The sequence below is a fragment of the Rhynchophorus ferrugineus genome, unplaced genomic scaffold, assembly GCF_030347505.1.
Source record: "Rhynchophorus ferrugineus isolate W39M unplaced genomic scaffold, kcgeb_rfMv2 rfM5, whole genome shotgun sequence".
Lineage (NCBI taxonomy): Eukaryota > Metazoa > Arthropoda > Insecta > Coleoptera > Curculionidae > Rhynchophorus > Rhynchophorus ferrugineus.
Window position 1 is genome coordinate 7,422,295 of NW_027472584.1, and position 21,503 is coordinate 7,443,797.

Below are 21,503 nucleotides of genomic sequence, written 5' to 3' on the forward strand. Positions count from 1 at the left end.
TTTTATTATCAATCTAAATAAGAATATTTCAATATTAATATCGGCTGAGCTGGGTATTCTTGATTAAACAGCTCTGCAATAAAAAAACTGTTTGAGTATTTCGAAAGACGAAAATAATATGTAAAAAGCTGCAGAAATAATAAGTGTTTATTTAGTTATTTTAATTACTGTAACGGATCTCTTGATTTTTGTATCTGTGAGATAGCAGAAACCGAGCAAATTACTGGACCAAAAAGAGTTGGCCGCTGAGAGAGCTTAAAGTTGGTGAAAAGGGCGTTCTCCATGAAACATTGCTACATCCACATAAACACGTTCTTTTACCACCGCTGCACATAAAGTTGAGATTGATGAAGCAATTTGTAAAATCACTTCCCAAAGAAGGAGATTGCCTCAGATACATGGTTTCAAAGTTTCCAGGCCTCTCAGAAGCAAAGGTGAAGGAAGGTATTTTCGTCCTTTTAAGGAGATCATTTTTACGCAATCAAAAAGACTATAAACAAATCGTCAAAAGAATGCTAAAAGCAAAGCTTCAGGTTGTCTAATGAGTCTAAAAGTAAATCCTTTTCATTTCCACCTCGACAACTTTCCGGAAAATTTCTAAGATGTGAGTGAAGAGCGAGTTGAGCCATTTTACCAGGACATTGAAGGGATGGAGAAAATATACCATGGAAATAGAGCGTCTCAATGATATCAGACTACTGTTGGGCGCTTCATTGAGGGCTTCCGGATTCTTCACATAGCGAAATGTATAGTATAAGAGGAGGCTAACTAGGAAGAAGAAAAGGTTCTAGTATGTGTTATTGAACGTATATTAGATAAAAAATGCATCGTTAGTGCTTTGTAAATACTATAATATTTTCAAGTTTATTCTCTTTTATTTTAATGTAATAATTCGTTTAACATATTTACCCAAATTGTCAAGAAACGTGTCGTCCTATGACAAAAAGAAGTCATTTTCGGATTATTTACCACATCCAATAAATTTTTTTTGCAGACCTGTGTTGATAGATTATAGTTTGTTCTGAAAATATTGTGTTTGAAATTACTGAAAAATTAGATTTTAGCGATATGAATTAAACAGATTTAAGAGATTTTTATGCGGGTTCATGAGAGGTCGAAAACAACGGAAATGGCTCGTAGTATCAGCGAAGCATTCGGTCCGGATATTGTTAACGAACGTACGGTGCAGCGTGGTTTAGCAGATTCCACAATGAAGATGAGAGCATCGAGATGAAGTTGATTACGACTAGTTCAAGCGTTAATTAAAATAAATTCCGAACAATGGAAGAATCGTTCATTTTTCGGAAATTAAACGTGTAATAAAATATAGAAAAATATTTTAGTCTTCTAGTCTAAAAATTAAAAAAGTCGATTTTTTGTCATATTTTCATACATTCTTCTATCGTATCAAACTAAAACTTTAACAAATTTCAAATCTTTTGTATTGTTAAAACAGCCGTAATTTGGAGAAAAATATTTGTTTGTTTCCTCTATACCTATAAAAGGCTTACGCCAAATTTCAAGTAAGTTGGTTTAATAGAATTATATCAACAGTCTCTAAAAATGTAGTAAAAAACGCGTTTGACGTTCATTTTAGATGCCGCATCATTAAAATAGGAATAGCTCCAAAAATTATTTAAATTTAAAAAATCCTCTTAAGTGTCTATTCCAAAAAGGGTTAATATGATTAGGTTTGAATATATGAAAAAAAAATCGGTAATTATATGTTGGATTTTTTTTTCAAATATTTTAAAGTCTCCTTTACCAACGAGGGTTTATCTGGTCGGTCCTTGGCATTAAGCCTACCGACTGGCGAGTGACGAACTTAGAAATCATCCCAGAAGACATCCGGTCTTATCCAGCCTGGTTACTGGTGTGACATTTTCCTTGTCGGATTTTGCACTTTTACCTAGGACAATCACAAACATACATTTATGACTATGCCCCGGCTGGATTCGAACCCGCGACTATCGCAACAGTAGGTGGACCGTCCTGTCGCCTTTACCACTGCGCCAACCAAGCCGGCTGTTAGATTTTTGAACCAAAACATGAGAATATTGCCAACTCTGTAAAAAAAGATAAACATTTCGTTTATATACGGCCATAAAAAATCAAACCAAACCAGTTTGTTTATACAAGTCCGAGGCAAAGCTGATGTTTAAAATCCCAAATTTTGTTAGTTCAGTAGTTATTTTAAATTCTTATTTTATGGTAAAATTATTCCGTTTAAACACATTGAAAATGTATAGATTTTTAATGATTATATAGGAGAACCTGTTCTGTTATATAGGCGAACATTGTCGTTTTAAATAAAACTAATTCTGAGAAAAAGACCTGTCAAGTATGCATATATCGTAAGATTAGAACTAGTTTAAATTTTTTCAACAATTTTTGCTTCATATTAGGCTTATAGGCTAGATCTAAGATTTCAGACCTAAACATTTAATGAATATACACAGGTGCACTTCACATAATTTTAAATGACGATATAGTTTTTACACATAATTTAATTATATTGGTTCAAATGGTTTTTGTCTCTTCATCGTTCGGGTAATTTGCCTTCTGTTGATCAGTTGTAGAACTTCGGAGATTTCTAATATACCATGGGGCGCTAACAATGTTGCGAAGGACTTTGTTAAGATTGGATTTTTTTGTACGTACCCATAATTGTTCACTGTATGTCCACACTGGCGTCAATATTTCTTTGTATAACAACAGTTTATTGTGAAGTGTTAATTTCGGATCGGCGTCCAAGCGATCACCACATTTTCTGCTTGTTTCTTTTTCACATGCTCTTTCCAAGTATTTTGCTGTATTCATAAATTCATGGGAATAAAAGCTCCTATGAAAAGGGAAAACTGTTTCAATATACAATATATGATACACCATGCCAGTTATATTTCTACATGTTCATATATATACTAGTGTTCAATTGTATACCATGTTCAAATGAAGATAAGCCCTTGAAGTTACTGTAGTGGGTTTATTCCGTATTAGCACTAAATGAAACGTAAATTGCAATATTAAAAAACATTCTTTTGTTTCATATATTCTACCATAAATCTAATTTAGTTATTCAAATAGCGTTTAACTTCCATCAGAAATAGTTTTAAAATAATGAAAAACCTATCATCTTACTAACACTGATTTATTATTTTAACACATTATAAACAATTTTTTTTTCTTTGTTAATATTTTGTTTTATGTCTTGGTTTGACATTTTGGGTTTTTACATATTTTGCACACGATTTTATAATAACGCTTTCTTCGTTTAGAGACTTCATCTGATCTATAAAGTATATCATCGAAATTCATATTCAACATATTACTTATCCAGTCATTTATTTCATCTGCCCAAAAATCATTAGTGCCATAAAAGAAATAGTTTTTTTAGATAGTCAGACAATACTTTTTTCTTTAAATTCCTTACATCTAGGAAAATGTTTTAACCCAACTTTTCAACTGCTTTAGAAAATGAATATCATTTGTTGTCATTTGTATCTCTAGATACGCTTTTTTCTCTACGCTTGTGTTGTTATATGTGGTCAAATCACTTTAAAAAATAAAAGATAAGAAAGGCATAAATAGATAAATAGTTTAGCTAGTGGCCAAGGTACATAGTGCATCACAGTAATACACTTTTAACAAGTCTAATATACACCCTTAAGATTAAAAAACTTTGAATACTATATCATCTATGACCTATATATGCAAATATCGTGTTAAATAAAAAACACTTTGGGTAGTCCGAAAATAGCTACTTCTTCAAAAAAGACCTTTTTGATCTACACTGATACAATAGAATTAGATTAACATTATTTTTATGTGTCAGGATTTTTGATTTTTGTAATTCACTTTTTGATTTTGTGTAAGTTGTATAGTTGTGCATATAAGTTAGGTATTATTGAGTACTAAAGAGGTAAAAATAAGAAGGGGACATGTCTAGTAAATACAACGGATGAGCCTATCAAATGCTTTACCAGAATTTTTTTTTTCTGGGCTGGTTTAATTAGCGTTGATGAAATAACTATCGGTTGTAATAATTTCATAATATTTTTAACAATCTATAAAACAGGATGCATCTTACTATTCTGTTATGTAAAGTGATTAGATCAAATAAATGCCACATTTTTTAGAATTACCAATATTTTATTTTGTGATCATTGTCAAGTTATCAGTAAGATCAAATGTTTAGAAATCTTGTATGATTAAGTACCATCACTAATATGAATAAATCTTTGTTATATTGATTATAGAGTACAATTATATGAATTTATAGGTAATAATTATTGCTAAATATCACAATCGTTTTGATTTAATGTAAAAAGAAAGATGTGGTTTAATGTGAATAATGTGATAATGATTTAATGTGATTCTGTGAATGTTTATGTTTTTATGTGTTTGTTGTATGTAATGTGTTTATCAGCGAAACTAAAATTTAACACATTATTATAAATCTAAATATCAAAAATTCCTTAAAAATGTATATTATTTTCAAAATTGTCGTATAATACAAGAATATAGGTTGCGTGGAAATATACTATACGTGATAAGAGTATTACTACTACCCGTTTCAGCGCAATAAGCATTAGTTTCGTGTAGCGTGAAGCATCATACATACAACTAAATACATACGTACAAGAAAAATTGAGAATAGTAATACCTTTTATGGGGATGTATGATTTGTGAAAGAAAACGTGGGTGACAAAGCATTACTACCCCTCCAGAAGTAAAAAAAGACAAAAATTGGCATTGGAACATTGTCTTTTGGTGGTATCGATGTGTGCGCAAAACCTCCTGCGCTAGACTTCATTCACATTTTAGCGAGTCGATAACCATACTTGTATCAGACTTTTAGGTTTCATTCGATAGGCAAGTGAATTTTGCGTTTTCCCTGGCAGATCCACATTTTTCACTTCTCGCAATTTACCGGTATGTTTATAAAATTTTTTTATTACTTACATTAGTTACCATTGTTGGTTTATTTTATTAATTGATCGCTTATAAGGGATTTTTGCTTGTTAGGGTTATTTTTTCGTGATTTTTCTAACACGGATTCACAGATGATATTTTAAATAGTTTTTTCATGGGGAAAATATTTTCTGTGAATGATCGTCCGGATTTTTATTAATTGTTAATTGTTACTGCATTATTTTTCTGGCAATATCAACTATGTCAAGGGTATTAAAACTAGGTCAAAGGATATTTTCTTAATTGACATTTGCGTAAATTTATATATGTAATGACTTAATAACAGTTCTACTCTCCACGTTTCCTTAGTTTATACCGTAATAATTTTATTAACGATTTTCTAACACTCATAAACTAAACCTACATCAGTTACCACAATAAATCGTTATTTTGTTTAAATATAAATTCTATATTGTCGTAAAAATAACCAGTAAATGTCAGTACCAGTTTTTATTAATATAAGATGAAATAACTCAACAAGTCATTTATCCCAAAGAGATATTTCTATCAACCATAAACAGGTAGATGCTGTGTTACATAATTTTCATTTTCCACCACGTCTATTCCGTTTTATTAAGAGCGATTATATTTTCGTTATATCATCCCTTATTTCTTAACAAATATTGTTTAATACATGTCTTACATTATGCTTCCGTTTTTTCTTTCATTTACTATCATTTTATGTATCTCTTCTATGCTTTAAATTTTGTTATCTATGTCATTATGCTTTTACAGCTATTTTGAAATATTATATCGATGCTTATATATTGCCAGATTTCGTTAATGAAATAGCTTTAATAAAATTCGAGATTTAAAATTTTTAATTCATGGGTATATACCAATTTTATGTGTGATAAAACTGTTTCTTGTTTTTGCACATCATGATATGTGAGTTCTGGTGCTGTCATGGTGAAATCTATTACCCCTCTATCCATTAATCATTAGCCCTTTAATTTCATTAGATTATCAATTAATCAAATAGGTTACTAGTAAATACTACAAATAATTTTAAGCTTGGATGCCGGTAGACTAAATTTTATTCGACATATTTTTTTGGTCGAAGAGTCATTATTATTCATTCTTATCTTGGTATTAAAATGGTGAATTTAATTTTAAAAAATAACAACTCCCTCATCAGATTATTACGTACATATCCAATCGTTCATCATTTTCTTTTATTCCCTCTCAAATATCACGATTATTATGAGTTTTTCCAGTTCCGTATATTCTTCTTTATTATATGTCTCCACAATTATCGAAAACGATATACGTTTCATTTATTTTTTTGCTACTGGGGGATATACAGATGTGATTCCTAATTTTATTTTAATTTGTTTAAAGCTTTTAAATTGCTTTATTTTTTAAATTTTTTATAATTGCTTTTAAAACATTCTGATGTATGTAGATATATTTTTGTTATTGTATCTTAAAGTAGATATGCTTAGTAATAGGTCAATTGAAAAGTCCCCGGCCTACCATAGTAAAACACATATTTTTGGCAAAATTAGTTTTTTTATTCAACATAATTCTTTTCAATCCCATTTTTGTAGTACGATTTGTCCTTTGCTTCAAAATAGGCCTCAGTTTCGGCGATCACTCTTTATTCGATGAAAATGTCTTCCCAGCGAGCATTCTTTTGAGATCTGAGAAGAGGAAATAGTCGCTGGGGACCAGATCTGGAGAATACATTTCCCAAATTAAAATTAAATTGGGCTACTTAAACTAAAATTAAGAGTAACACTTACATACTATATAAGTTCGTGAGATATGGTTTGCTTCAATCTTCTAATTTTCTACGCGATATTTGCTTCCACATGGCTATAATTTTGTAACCTCGTTGCATGTTTTAAAATGAAAAAACATTTAATTCCATGTGATTTCGAGGTCATCATGCAGTTCTTCGTTGGTTACGTAGTGATGATAAATAATCGTAGAACTTTGTTTTGGCATCGTTAGATTACTAGTTCATTTAATGTTTTACTTTAACCCAATATTTGCACTCCATGAGTCCAAAGAAGTTTTACAATTAAATCATAAATGAATCTCCTTGATCTTAGGTTAAATTTTTTATTCTCTATTTTTTTGATGTATGTTTTTATAAATTACTAATATAATACTAATACGGTAATTTACTTACCAACCTTACATACCTTACAGATATGGTTCGAATCCAATACTGGATATACATATTTGTGATTGTTTATCGTAAGACGGTGTACAATCTGATATAATTAACATAATTATCTGTAATAATGCCAGGTATTTTTGTGATCATTTCTATAATGGTTACTGGCTAGTAAATACCTCGTAAAATGCAGCTTAAAACCCACAATAAACAGTTCATTCACTAAAAATCCAAGAAATGGGCTTGATTAAAATCCATGTTATATATTTATAATAACTAAAATATACTGATACCTAAGTATATGTTCTAAAAGTGTATAAGTGCTCAGAATACATGTTGATACTTTGGTCACTTAACAAAACAATTCCTGAAGACATAATAAAAGTCCCGTAAAAAATGCTTTAACTGCCTATTTCGAATTCTACTCGAGTTTTTCGATTCTGATTTCTCATTTTCACAAGATTGGCTGAGGACTTTTTTTTGAGCTCTTTCGTTATATTATTGAAACACCACAATACGACTTTGGGGTACGAATAAATATAGGCATTTTAATATTTTGTTTAGCAAATTCGTATTTTCGTTATTTATCATTTTGTATTATTAAGATTTTCGAACTCTTTATACTTCGAAAGTCTTAAATTACTTTTTATTTATATTAATACTCTACGTAAAGTCAATAAAATACCCGTGTTTGCTTGTAAACATTTTATAAACTCGAACGAGGAGTAACTTGGACAAAGTATGAATTAAAATTCAACTTACAAATAATTTATTTTTGATGGTGTTGTTTGATAAAATATATTTTTGAAATGATTGATCGGATTTTTTAAAATTCGGAGTTTTATTATTTTCTGTTTGTTTTACAAGAAAGCGTACACGGGAAAAGTTAGAAATGATGCGGAATAAGCAATTTAAAACATTTAGACGTATATACATGATGTAGATTAGGATGCTTTATTATTTTTAACTTTTCCAGTCGCATCAATTATCAATAACTGGCAAGAATCTCCGAGGCATACTTTCTATAATTTAATTGCATAATTCTGATCTTCAACTCAGATTTGACGAAATATTTGGCAGTATAAATCTCCTTCCTTCGAAACTTCAACTTCATGAGTGTCTAAATATATGCAAATCCCTTTGAAAAGTGATTTGCATTTGGCGACTGTGATGGCCAATTTAGCACGTCATCGTCATTTTCTGTAATATTTCGTTCAATAGCCAACATAGATATTTTCACGTAAACCACTTTTAAGCATATGGTAATAAATCCTTTTGATATATTTAACCATTTTAGTAGGTTTTTTAACGAAGCCTCTATCCGACACATTTTAACGATATTACGTCAGGTCTTGGTTTCTATGCTTTTACGGATTTTGCTTTTGACGTGACCGACACAATTAACTTTGAATACTCACCGTTTGTTCCTAATACTAAACTCAAATGGTTTGTGCTCATCAATGGAATTCCTCATCTTTGTCGCTTTTTCAGAAAATTTTTAAATTAAACAGGAAAAATAAAGGAACATAAAAAACGAGTTTTCCTTTAAATTATGTTCTGTTGACTGTTGACGAATTTTATTTCCTCAGAATTCACACTTATTAAAGATATGTCGTTTATATTATTCAACAAAAGTTTTAGTATAAATTATTCAGTAGTGAAATATAATATTTTAATAAGTCAAGTAAGATATGTCACTAATCACTAAAATCACTTTCTAATTAACTCAATTTAATATCAGGACTATATTTTTAAAATTAAACAATGCATCTGTAGGTCATACAAGAACTGATCATCATACGCGTTATTGTAAGAAAAAAACAAATATATTCCAATGTATCAATTTCAATAATGAAATAATTAATAAAATCAGATTTAAACAGTGACATTCTCAATTGACTTGACAAGTAAATACATCATTAAAATATTTTATTTGCTTACACATTTTAAACATTGTCTAACATCAAAAAGGGAAGTGAAAAATTCAATATCGTTTAAAGCCTTTGTTGTTCGAGATTCCTTATTTAAAATGTGCACATATTTTCAGCGCTAAAGAAATTCTTTGGAGTTCTTTGGCATTTTCCAAAATACTTTTATGTTTGTCTTTGAAGCAGACATAAAATACATGGTTTGTTTCATTCAACAGGCTGCTTATTTTCCCTTAAAGTCGCCAGTTTATATTCCTAAATGTTATTGAGTATTTTTGGGAGTTTAATTTTTTATTAACAAACAGGAAGAAAATTGTATTTGATTTGTGTTGGTCTTGTAATAATGTGTCTTTAAATATCAGTTTTATTTTTTTTTGCTATATGTTGCACCTCTAGGATCTTTATATTACTAGAACTGGGAAATAATTTTGAGGGATGTGCGCCTCCGTAATCATATTCAATTAAAAGCTCTTCAAATGTTCCTTTTTAAGGCATAATTTTGCGAACAATTGTGAAAATATTATTTTTATTCAATGAATGAACATATTATTTAAATTTTTATGCATAGGAGCATTTAATTTGTTTGCCAGTTTATTCTAAAAAAATCGGTATTTAAAAATTTATGGAACCGAGTTTTGATCCTTTCGAATAAAATCCAAATGAAGTAAAGATAATTAATCCATCAAAACAAGTTGTTGTAAGAGCTCAGGTTTGACTTTAACTGATTCTCTATTAATTAAGATTTGTTGGTAAGATCATTTCCCATTAATGGTTTCATTTGAACTATTCTGTATATATCTACTTTTCATCGCTCGTAACAATATCACACAACAACTTCTTTTTGTGATGCTGAAGTAACATTTTAGTCCTGCAAAATCGTATTTTAACGACTCTTCGTTTGTTTTCATGTAGCACTGAATTTCTTTACTTTTAAATTATTCCAAAGGCTTTCAAACGCCCGGAAATGGTTAATTGATTAATATTTAATAATTACGCAAGTTTTTTTGGTGCTCATTCATTCACTGTCATAATCTTATGATTTTGTTTAACCTTTTCACGTCACATTCATCATATTTGAAGTGTTAAAACCAATCAGATCATGTATTCACAAGAATAAGACGACTACCTGTAATAGTTTTCAGGGCAAACATTTTATAGCAAAAAAAAGGTTTTTGTGAAAAACTAAAATCACTTTTAACTATATATTGTTGCATATAACCGTTAAATAATGACATTATAAATTCGTAAACGTTAATTTAAGGATAGTGAACATACTCTATCAAGAAAAACGTATGTATATTGATTTCGAGGTTTTAAAACTCGTCATTTCAATACAGTTAACGAAGAAAATCCTTAGTTAATCGAAAAAACGAAAAATTAAGATTTAGAAGCTTACGCCAAGTGAAACCAGCAATCGTTAAACAAAGCAATTAGCGGGCTAATTAATTAATTAAAACAACTGAGAGAATATATTTTTCTGATCCGAAATAATCAAAAAGCAAAGTCAGAGGTGAGGAAAAATCGCATTATACTCACGTGATTCCCTTGTTCATTCATCATATTAAATTCGTCCTAATTGTTGACCTTTCTGATGAAAATACTTTCCCGTTCATTACTGAAAGGGAAATTAAATATATGGTTTATATTTATATTATAACCGTTCAGAAGGCTTTAGGGCAAAGCTGCTTATTTTTGTTAATACCGTCAGTATAAATTTATTCCTCCTTCCGAGTAATATTTTTTAAAGAGATACTTTCGTATTCTAGCTAATTTCCAGATCTGAACTAATCTTCTATTTACATGGAATTTATTTAATATTACAACATTCGGGTGGTATATTTAACAAGAAAAGAATCCTTCTTAAGATAATTATGTCAATCTGTATGTTTTTGTTTAACTACGCTTAATTGGCTGTTGAGAAAAGTTCAAAAAAAAATTAGAAGCACGCCAGAGAAAAGTTTTAATTAAAAACGGACATGATTGTTGTGTCGGTTTGTTGTGAAAAGGGGTTATCTTTTTACTGTTGTTTTTCTTCTTTGTTGATAGTTTTAAACAGATAATACTTAGGTAGGCAGTGTTGGGAATAATTTGAACGAAAGCAGACTTGTTTGCGTTCTTATTTAATAAAGCAAAGAAATTGAATAAAAATGAAAAATCTACGACGATTTTCAATTTATTCTAATAAAAGGCTACAACAGTCAGCAAATATTTTTCTGTTTATATTGTTATTGGTGCTCTTAAATTAATATACATTTTTGTTAAAAAATTAGTATCTTGACAAAATTCCCGTTCACTGATTTATGATAAAATAATTATTGTTTATGATCAGACATATAATTTTATTGAATATAATGATTGTGAAGGCCCTGATTTGGGTGAGCATTCCGAACATGTGGATCATATTGCTTCAATATCAATTTTTATGTATGACGTTCAACTGTACACCAGATATTACAATACTGCTCAACACAACAATTTTTATGATCAATCCAAACAAATATGTACGGTTATCAAAATTAAGAATGCTTGAAATTTTATGAAGAAAATACCAAAGCATTGACAAGTGACGGATCGCCTGCTACTGTAAATCTCAACAGCATGCAGCACGTACAGGCGAAGAAGAATTGATTATCTAAAGCTGATGTGTTAGGCCAAATCTACCAAGATGCGGGAGTTCTTGCTTCTCTAACATGATGTGGCGTGAATGAGAGAAAATGTTATAATAAAGTCTAAAATCCCGCCTTTTTAAAGTCTTATTTTGTCAATCCTTATCCTCGATAGTTGTTACAGTCTGATACCTGTAGGCTTGAATTAATTTTTTTTAAGATGCGACAATTTAAGAAAAACAAATACAGAGACACTGATGGCAATATTTTGAGCACATCTGTCGTATGAAAGGTGAACAAATTCTTCACTGGGGCCATATTGACCTTTTGGATGGCAAGTCATTTAAAAAAGCATGAATCAAAATCGAAGAGGGCAATTTGAGAAAAAAGACTAACAGTGTCCGAGGCCAGACAGTTGTAAACCAACAGCAGCTTATTGGTTGAGAAGTACAGACTCTCTGATGATGATGTTTATAATTCGATGTAAACATGACCTTTTGACTTTGAAGCAAAATTTTATGAACAGTATTTTATTACTTGTTTATATTACATAACTAACAGATCAATTAAAAAGTCCCCGGCCTACTATAGTAAAACACATTTTTTTGGCAAAATTAGTTTTTTTATTCAACATAATTCCTTTCAAGGGTGATACACTGATCGTAGCGACCTTCCAGCGTTTCGATACCATTTTTGTAATACGATTTGTCCTTTGCTTCAAAATTGGCCTCAGTTTCGGTGATCACCTCTTCATTTTACCAAAATTTCTTTCCAGTGAGCATTCTTTCGAGATCTGAGAACAGGAAATAGTCGCTGGGAGCCAGCTCTGGAGAATACGGTGGATGAGGAAGCAATTCGAAGCCCAATTCATGGATTTTGGTCATCGTTTTCACTGACTTGTAACACGGTGCATTGTCTTGGTGAAGAAACACTTTCTTTTTCTTCAAATGCGGCCGCTTTTTGGCGATTTCCTCTTTCAAATGGTCCAATAACGGTAGGTAATAGTCGCCATTGATGGTCCTTTCTTTTTCAAGGTAGTCAATGAAAATTATTCCATGCGCATCCCAAAATACAGACGCCATAACCTTGCCAGCCGACTGTTGCGTTTTCCCACGCTTTGGTTCATCGTGTGCAGTCCACTCGGATGATGGAGCCATGTTTCATCCATTGTCACATATCGATGCAAAAACTCGGGTTTATTACGCTTGATCGTCTGCAAACACTACTCCGAATTATCAACTCGTCGTTGTTTTTGGTCAAAAGTGAGCTCGCGCGGCACCCACTTTGCCCAGAGCTTTCTCATACCCAAATATTCGTGAATGATATGATATACACGTTCAGTTGATATCTTTAGTCTGTTATTTCATTCGATTTCAATTTACAGCCATTCAGTATCATTTTGTGGATTTTTTAAATGTTTTCATCGGTAACAACCTCTTTTGGGCGTCTACTGCGTTCACCGTCTTCGGGGCTCATTTCACCACGTCTAAACTTAGCATACCAATGCTTGATAGTTGATTTTCCTGGGGTAGTGTTCGGAAACTCGGCATCAAGCCAAGTTTTTGCTTCAACTGTATTTTTTTTCCTTCAAAAAGCAATATTTTATCAACACGCGAAATTCCTTTTTATCCATGTTCTTTTTCACAATAACAGAAGGTGCTTCACTCAAAATGCTATAATTCACAAACTAATGATCCGACAGCTGTCAAATTTATACACGCATCTTTTGACGGTTAGGGCTATCTGATAAACATATGGATTTAATTCTAGTAGCGCCATCTATGTGTTAGGCCGGGGACTTTTCAATGACCTGTTATATGACTTATCACTATTCAATGATTTGCCTATAGATATTCCTTATTTATTTAAATTTGTTTATCGGTAGTTTCAATAAGTTAATTTCGTTTATTTTGATTAAAATATAAAAGTTAAAAAATAAAATAAAACACTTACCGCAACTGTTGCTTTATTGGAATGTAATTAGATATTCGTAACTTAATAAAAACATGTTTGTTTGGGCTTTTATTCAAAATGACTAATCAAATTTTATATTTTACGACAGGTAGTTTAACTCCATAACGATTGTATTTACCAAAACTTACTAAATAAAAGCCTTCATAATTAAATACCAATATCGCATTATATTTATGTATCAAAAATCAAAATAAAAGCCAATTTCATCTTTTTCATTGTGTATTTTAGTATATTTATTCAATTTTATTTATATTATATATTTCTGTTGAAAATAGGATAATATTTATACCAATTTCAGACTGTTTTTTAAATAAAAAGGGGGTAAACTCATTTTATATTTATGGAATATTATTAAAAGCACTCTAACTGGTTTTTTGACGATTTACTTAAATTGACATCTGACAACTGAAAAGACTATGTCTGAACTTAGAGATTGGATTATATCATGATGTTATACCCAGACGAATGTCAACATAAATGACAGCAGAAAATCTTTCGAGACTTTTGTGGCTTTGATTTATTAACATATACTTTTTATTAACTTGAACTTATATTATATATTTTTGATATCAGAACCATATTGTTACATTTATTTCATACTTGTTATATTGATATGTATATGCATAATATCAATGGATTTAATTATACAAGATTTAAAATATAAATGTGCATGTGATTGACGGTCACTGAATTATTAGTAATATTTGGTATATCTGACGAACGATTTTGGACTGTCAAACTTTATGTAGCTAATGTGTATTGTTCTGATATTTTTATATAATAATATAATATGGTAACATAATCGATTTATTAAATTTTTTAACTTATTACAGTCAACTATATCTTATTATAATAGATAATTTGTTTTCCATTACAACAAATTACATGCAAATATATTTTGAAGGGCTCTTCGAGTCTACTATATATAGTCTCTCTCTCTCTATATATATATATATATATATATATATATATGTATATATATATATATATATATATATATATATATATATATATATATATATATATATATATGTATATATATATATATATATGTATATATATATATATATATATATATATATATATATATATATATATATATATGTATATATATATATATATATGTATATATATATATATATATATATATATATATATATATATATATAAGTATATATATATATATATATATATATATATATATATATATATATATATATATGTATATATATGTATATATATATATGTATATATATATATATATATATATATATATATATATATATATATATACATATATATATATATATATATATATATATATATATATATATATATATACTTATATATATATATATATATATATATATATATATATATATATATACATATATATATATATATATACATATATATATATATATATATATATATATATATATATATATATATATATACATATATATATATATATATATACATATATATATATATATATATATATATATATATATAGAGAGAGAGAGACTATATATAGTAGACTCGAAGATATGTATACATATATACATATATGCATGCATATTTATAACATAGGTAGTTGATGCAAATAACACTATTAAAACAATTATGTATTTTTTATGGATTTTTTTAAAAATATCAGAAAAACTGTTGAATTTTTATTTACATAAATAGAACACAACATAATTTACGAGGTACATTAGGAGTATATTCTGGGTAAAAAGTATACAAAAACATACAAAAATTAATTAACTCATAAAAATGTATTATTCAGACAATAATACCTTCATAACTTCATAAATGGGTTTTCTTTTATGACTTTTTCTTCGAGTAAAATCACTGATGAACTAATAATTTGTGAAATATGAAATGACATTTTTTTCTTAAGACCCTTAGAGTCATAGCAACCACCAATACATTATTATTTTATCATTAATAACTGTTAGAATTCAGCTAGAATAAACAAATACATTCATATGTCTGTGTAAATGAAATATATTTGTTGATATCTTTCACACATGCTATTTAAAACTCCCAATACGTATTTTATATATTTATACATATAATATATATATATATATATATATATATTTTTAATATATCTTGTTTATATAATCTTTATTAACTGTAACGTTTGTTGTTTAAGTGATATCTAGCAGGTAAGTGAGTTATATCTAATATTAAATAACAATACGAATAAGGAAAAATAGATTTTTAATTAAAAAAATATTTAAAAAGTATTTAAATCAATATCCTAAACTTAAGTGATGCATATGTCTTAAGACAACTTTTCAAAAATAATTAGAAATATTCAGGTACTAAAATATAAATCAACTTGTTAAAAATAATAGCAACATATGTTTGTCAGCTGATGTCTTCTTTCGTCTATTTATATATCTCCTACTGTAATCATAATTTTCTGTATAGCAACCCCTTTAAACTATATAAATAGAACCGTATTATTTTTATAACCAAGAAAAATCCCTAGAGATTAAAACAAACATTTAAATATTTTAACGCAAAGTAATATATATTATTTATTATTATATATTATTTATATTATTTTGCATTTATATTAAGTTTTATACTTAAATTCAAATGTTTCAGTATTTTGCTTATATCCTAGTAATGAATGTAAACATATTACTTTTTCCTGTTTCTGGCAGTATTTCATTTTCATGCAGGAAAATGACAGGTCCTTTGAGGTTACTTAGAGTCGACCCATATTCCCGTAATTCTCTAAAAATTTAAGTGCTATTCATGTGCTAGACTATACGGTATCGATTAGAGCATCGAAAGGGACAATGACTGGAAAATGTGGAGGGTTGGGTAAAAGTTTCCATTTAAATATTTTCTAAGTAAGTTTCGAACGTCGAACATCGTAATTTTTCAGAATCAGTTTGTTTTGTCCCTGTTTGCGTACGACTTTTTTTAATATTGCGTTTAACATATTGTTTGCAGCCAATCAGTGATGGTTTCTTTCGCTTTGAGATGTTCAAAGACTGATTTTTGAACTTTGAGTTATTGCTATGATAGAAGTATATTATATGATTATATGATTTCAGTGATTGCTAAAACACAGATCATGAACTTGGTGCCATCATTATTTGTCTTTGCTATCAATGAGATATATCACTAGGCAAAACTAGAGAATTTTTTACCATCATATTTCCTTGCTTTTGAACCACACCAAATACATTTAAACGTTGAATAACCAACATTAATTAGTAATAACAGTTCCTCAGCCTTGAAATTATTGCTTAATAAACTCGTTCTTTGTCAGTTGTATTGACATCATCATCATAACACATGTTCATATGTTTCTATGGGTAAAGCTTATTGATTGTTTCCAAAAACTCTCGATGACTTTTAGCAACCAGTTTAAACAGAAAAATTAACCAAATACCAAATACTTTTAAATGCAACCTAAATATGGATTAAAATGGTTTTATGCGTCACTCCATCACTATGAATGAGGCTTGCAGATAGCATCATGATCCAACATAGTTCAACAATCAGCTTATTCGTCAGATTGAGCCACTCTGTCCGACTTCCTTTAGATCTTTTAAATATTTCGTAGAAATCGGTTTTCATCTGCCGAAATGCTATTTTTCAGTATAAAATCATTACAATGATCGGTTTCATACGTTCATGGAATGAGGGTATTGAATCTGAGGGAAATTGAAATCAAATTTGAAATTGAAGAAATCTATTATTGAAGCCCATCAAACAATTTTAGAAACTCATGGCGGTGTTTTTGGTTTAAAAGGGATGATTCGATGTTAAAGACAATGAACGGCCTGGACGATCGAGAAGTTCGAAGACAAAGAATTGAAAAATGTATTGGACGATAACCCAGCCCAAACTCTCAAAGAACTTTTATAATGTTAAGCAATTAATGAATCAACTATTTCCAGAGGATTACATGCAGTGGAAAAGAATGGCATGAAGACCAGACAATACAGAAAAGTTTTCTGATTAGTGATGAAAAGTGGATGAACTACGAATCCATAATGCAAAAAGTCAGGTCAAGAGAGCCATCCACATGGACACCGTAACGGAATATTTATGGCCGCAAAGTTTTGCTGCGTATATGGTGGGATGAGCAAGCTGTGGTGTATCACGAACTTCTAAAACTTAACGAAACTCTTACTGCATATCTGCCGACGTCAGTTAAATACATTGAACGACGTATAGTTGTAAAAAAACAGTAACAGCGTCCTCATCAGACATAGCACCTTCTGATTAACAGTTATTCAGATCGATGCAGCATGCTTGGCTTCCACACTGTTTCAAATGCGGAAGAATGACTGTATCCATATATATCAATAAATGCATTTTTAAAGTAAATACATTATCAGAAGATACATACAAGCACTTAATAGATATTTTTCCCTGTGAACCTATTGGATAACCTAATACATTTTTTATAATTCAGCAAATTACAAGTTTGACGTAAATGTAAGTGTCCATGCAATATAGCATAACTCACGCCTCTATTGACTGTAAATCCCTCAACATTAATGATCTGACCTCATAGTTTAGCACTAATATTAGCTGTGAAACCTACGTACAAATTGCATTAAGGTTATTTCGAGTCATTTAGTTTGAAACGTCTATTGTTTCATGTTTCATAACCATTCCAGTTTAAGCATGGAATAGCAAATAAAACTATTATAAGTTTATTACGGCGTAAAGATTTACACGGGTAAATAATAAAAACGAAATCGTTTTTGTGGTAAATCGAATTTTTACAGATCTTAATAATTCAATTATTTTTCGTACGTACTATTTTCCTAATTGAATTGTTCTATTTTTGGTTTTAGGAATTCAAACTATTTCGATTACTCAACTTACTCAACTCAACTTGTTATAAGGAATTAAGTTGTAATTTATACAATCAATTAGATGACAGTAATAAAGAATCACAAAAATATTGAGTTGTAATAATAATGTACTATAGGGAAATTATTAAAAATACATTTATTTTAAAATTAAAAGTGAGATTACAAAGATTTTACCAGAAATAGAAATACAAAATTTCAAAATTCGCCATGTTAAGTCAAACCTCAATCAGCAGCACTAGGAAACACTAACGTCACTTACCGTTTTCTAACAATCATTTCCGCATTCCTACGTTTGAACTTTTTAGCGCGCTTCTATTTTATTTGGATTATTTATCTTATATTTCACATTTAAAAAATGGTTTTGTACAACCAACGGAAAGATAATATGAATGAAAAAATTGAGCTGGGATTTATTAAGGTAAATAACCCAAATTTCGTAATAGTGATTGTATACAGGAATATAACATGAAATAATAATTTTAAAAAGAATACTAACATTTATAGAATTGAAGTGAGTGAATATTCCAGACACATTAACCATGACATGTGGTAAAATATTGAATAACATTAAGTAAAAATACTATTAACAGATCAATTGAAAAGTGCCCGGCCTGACACATAGATGGCGCTACTAGAATTGAATCGATATGTTTTTTAGTTAGCCCTAACCTTCAAAAGATGATGACAACTCATTAGTTTGTGAATTATAGCATTTTGAGTGAAGCAACTTTTGTTATTGTGAAAAAAATGGATAAAAAGGAATTTCGCGTGTTGATAAAATATTGCTTTCGAGTTTCCGGACACTGCCGCAGGAAAGTCAACCATCAAGGATTGGTATGCTAAGTTTAGACGTGGTCAAATGAGCACCGAAGACGGTGAACGCAGTGGACGTCCAAAAGAAGTTGTTACCGACCAAAACATTACAAAAATCCATAAAATGATTTTGAATGACCATAAATTGAAATTGAATGAAATAGAATAAAACTCTAAAGATATCAACTGAACATCATATCATTCACGAATATTTGGGCATAAGAAGGCTCTGTGCAAAGTGGGTGCCGCGCGAGCTCACTTTTGACCAAAAACAACGACGAGTTGATTATTCGAGCAGTGTTTGAAGATGATCAAGCGTAATAAACCCGAGTTTTTGCGTCGATATGTGACAATGGATGAAACATGGCTTCATTTCACTCCGAAGTCCAATCGACAGTCATCCGAGCGGATTGCAGACGATGAACCCGCTCCAAAGCGTGAGAAAACGCAACAGTCGGCTGGCAAGGTTATAGCGTCTGTATTTTGGGATGCGCATGGAATATGCGAATTTCATTGACTACCTTTAAAAAGGAAGGACCATCAACGAAATCGCTGAAAAACGGCTGCTTAGCAGCTCTGTGGAATGCGAAAGTGTATCTGGTACTGTATAAAATTACCTTGTAATATTTGGGTAAATTAAAATTAAAATTTGTGCATTACAAATTGTAATTTTGAAGTTTATCTGTAAGTTAGTAGTAGTAGTTTATATGTAAGTTTGAAGTTATAGTCTTAAAGACTTGCCTTACAAACTTATAAGCACGTGCAACTACAATATTTCATTAATTACCTTTCAAAATCTGTATTTAGACATGCTTTAACATATTTAAGTTCCCCTATAAATTCTTAAACTAGATCTCTGTTTAGTTTCTTTTACTTTACTCTACTTCAGTACGTACAACATTTGGGTTCAAACAATGTATGTACGGATGTGCTGTTCGAAATGTTTGAAACTTCTGTTTACCATTTCACACACATACCAGGTTATAAAAACTCTGTCTCTGTATTTTGTTGAAGTATGCTCGTTCAGTAATGAACATCAGTGAATATTCAGTCAATTCAGTTAGAAGTCTACTTTCTTCTGTCTGCTTGGCACTCAAATTTTGTAGAATTATATATTGACTTCATGCACATTTGTACGATCAAACCTATCACATTATATTAAATATAATTTTCCATATTATTTGCTAACTGAAAAAAGAACTAAATTATCATTGTATATGAGTCGCTATAAACCCACAATAAACAAAACAAATGAGGCCTAACCTAAAATGTTATCAAAAGTGTTATTTACTTCAATCTTACATTTATCACACTCTAGACATAATTTCAGGTACTTAAAACAGTAAATACTCACATTAGAACGGTCTTATTGCTGTGAATAAATTACCGATTTCAAAATATACCGGCTGGTTTACGGCATGCATAATTTAACCACATTTTTCTCACATTTTTCTATTACGATATAACGAAAATACACAACCCGCAAATTTGGACGCACGTTTTAGCGCACATTCAAAATTACAGGATTTCAAACGTCAATTTTTCGTTCAAATACATTTTTTTTGCAAAAATAACTTTTATTCCGGATAAAGTAAATACGTATAATTGTCATTAAGTAGTTCTTCAAAAATATTATCTAGCTATCGATTAATATAAATTTAAATGCTTTTTTTTCATTTGATGGTTGCATCATTGAAATAAATATAGCGCATGTTTATTGTTGCTAGTTTATTTTATCTTGTTTATTACTTTTTTACGTTGTATTTTCATTGTACCAATAACCGTAAATTTATCTGTAATATTTTTTTTCGGTCATTTTTTACAGATTGCAGAATGTGACCTTCATCTTTGTAGTAAGGATTTAGAACGTAAAGAAGAGTTAGATTTTTATTCGGTAATGACACAAATCTGATTTATCTTTGGTTTAGCTTAAAGCTCTATATAATAAAATTTGATTTATAGTTAAGAATTATGTTAGATGTCTATAGAATAGCGATTAGCCGGCGGTATTGATGATGTGGGTAAGCAGTTGGACCGCTTGTTTGGCATGTCTAGACATAGATGTCTGTGATTGTTTCTGGTATAAAATCCGACACGGATTAATCAGGAATGATGATAGTAGGGTAATAATGGATACCTTCTGAGATCATTTCCGCAAAGATTCCACGTTAATTAGTTCAAAATCTATTTTTAAAAAAAGTAGAGATTATTAGCTTCTGGA

The 21,503-nt window shown here is 29.7% G+C and overlaps 1 protein-coding gene across 8 annotated transcripts in view; it reads left to right on the forward strand.

Moving 5' to 3' along the window:
* EndoA (SH3 domain containing GRB2 like, endophilin-A) overlaps positions 1 to 21,503 on the forward strand; it is a 90,266-nt gene that overhangs the window by 19,143 nt on the left and 49,620 nt on the right. For 2 of the 8 annotated variants that reach the window (XM_076406172.1, XM_076406175.1), the window contains exon 1: positions 4,803 to 4,932. The exons of 5 other annotated variants lie outside the window; for them this stretch is intronic. The gene's annotated coding sequence lies outside the window, so the exon portion shown is untranslated. Of the gene's footprint in view, positions 1 to 4,586; positions 4,933 to 21,503 lie in introns of those variants that run through there. One more of the 8 variants, XM_076406178.1, reaches the window with a different exon arrangement.